Source organism: Rhagoletis pomonella, unplaced genomic scaffold (genome assembly GCF_013731165.1).
Source record: "Rhagoletis pomonella isolate Grant_MI unplaced genomic scaffold, Rhpom_1.0 Rhpom_scaffold_00015, whole genome shotgun sequence".
NCBI lineage: Eukaryota > Metazoa > Arthropoda > Insecta > Diptera > Tephritidae > Rhagoletis > Rhagoletis pomonella.
Window position 1 is genome coordinate 3,128,690 of NW_023458569.1, and position 2,117 is coordinate 3,130,806.

Consider the following 2,117-nt stretch of genomic DNA (forward strand, 5'->3'; position numbering starts at 1 on the left):
AAAAATTATTGTCAAAGTTGACAACACCTATTCCAATACATACCCTTTAATGAACGTCATACCACAAGGATGACCAATATCCGTAATATTGTTTCTAATAGCTTACAACAAATTATCCGAAACCATCGCTTTACATAAGGAACTCGACTTTGTTGCATATGCAGATGATTTCATAATTGCAAAGAAATTAAATAAGAGCAAAAATCCCCACATAGAATTATCAACTTTATTCAACGATATCCAATCGTGGTGCAGCTACTCAGGTGCACAACTTTCGGTCACCAAATCTAGTCACTTACATATATGTAGAAAACATCTTTGCAATCCTGTTGCCCAATGCAATAGCCTGTCACTAAATCAAGTAGATAAACTAAAGATTTTAGGTATTATCTTTCAGCAACGCTACCATTGGTATTACCACATAGAATATATTACCAATTCTTTAACCAAACGCCTGAACATGGTAAAATGCTTAGCATCAAAGAAATTCAATTGCAACACACACACCCTTCTATCAGTGGTACATGCACTTATTAAAGCGAAAATTAACTATGGCATATACCTTTACGGTAACGCGTCAAAAACACCGCTAAAAAAATTGAACAGTGTATTACGCGGCAATTCGAATGGCTCTAAGCGATTTCAGAACATCACCGATAAACTCAATGCTCTTAGAAGCCAATATGATGTCTTTACAAAATTGTACAGAACTCGCTACCTCAAAGCTAGCCACAACAATTCTTTTTAACGATAACTCCCCTCTATCAAAAACCATAGCAAAATATAAAAAAAAAAAAAAACAAAGAAAAATTCCATCAATTCTAGACAAGGTTATATCGCTCTTCCTCCAATTAAATATCCCAATTATGAACTCTAAACCAAAGCACAAAGAAAATCCTGCACGGACTTTTAACGCAAACTCGATAAACTCATCACTACAACAGCTGAAAAAATCAATTACACCAAATACGATATACAAACAAAAATTTTGTGAACTAAAACAACATCTCAAAAACTACGCATACATATTTACCGATGCCTCAAAAAAAGATGGCGGTGTCAGCTTTTGTATAACAAAGGGCAAACAAGTCATTAATCCGCACTATTACCACCATATAGTTCTAATTATAGCGGAGAACTCATCGCCGTATTTGAAGCAATCACATATGCATACAAACTAAAAGGAAAATACGCGATATGCACTGATTCACTAGCATCTGTTGAAGCAATTAGGAACCTAAACAATAATGAACACTATGCTAAGACCATTAGAAACCTACTCATACAGACATATCCAAGACTAAAGTTAATCTGGGTACCTGGACAAGCGCAGATACCAGGCAATGAGTTTGCGAACCAAACAGCGAAACATGCACTAAAGCGACCTTTATTCATGGTACCAAATCTAAACATCGAAGATCTAAAAAGATACTTCAAAAAAATACAATGGCAACAACGCAATACTCTTTGGGATAAAACTACTAATTGGTACTCAAAACTAAAAACTAATATATAGCATTTTCAGTTTAAATTAAACTTTTTTCAAATTAATGAAACCTTTTTCAGGTTAACCGAAACCTTTTTCAAATTAAATGAAACCTTTTTCAGGTTAAGCGAAACCTTTTTCAAATTAATTGAAACCTTTTTCAGATGAAGCGAAACCTTTTTCCAATTAAATGAAACTTTTTTCAGATTCAATGAAACTTTATTCAAACCAAATGAAACTTTTTTCAAATTAAATGAAACTTTATTCAAATTAAGCATTAAACTTTTTTAAATTAAGGAACAGGAAATCAACTTAACCTATTAAGAGCCGTTTGCACCATGTCTGGCTAACACTAAAGGCTCTGTTATGTATACTTGGCATTGCTTGAGAGTTGTAAGGAATCTGTTAAATGAGCTTCGCGTGTAAGCTGTTACCCAACGCACAGCATTACATACGTAGAAGTCTGTTGGTTTTTGATTTCTACGTAAAAACACGTACGTAACAGAGCCTTAACTCCCAGTTGCACATCGTTATCGACGCCATACTTATATCACGGAGTCGATAACGCCGATTATGAAGTTTAACTGGGAGAATATTTTTACTGTTGCTACACGAATTCAAAGCTGTCAAC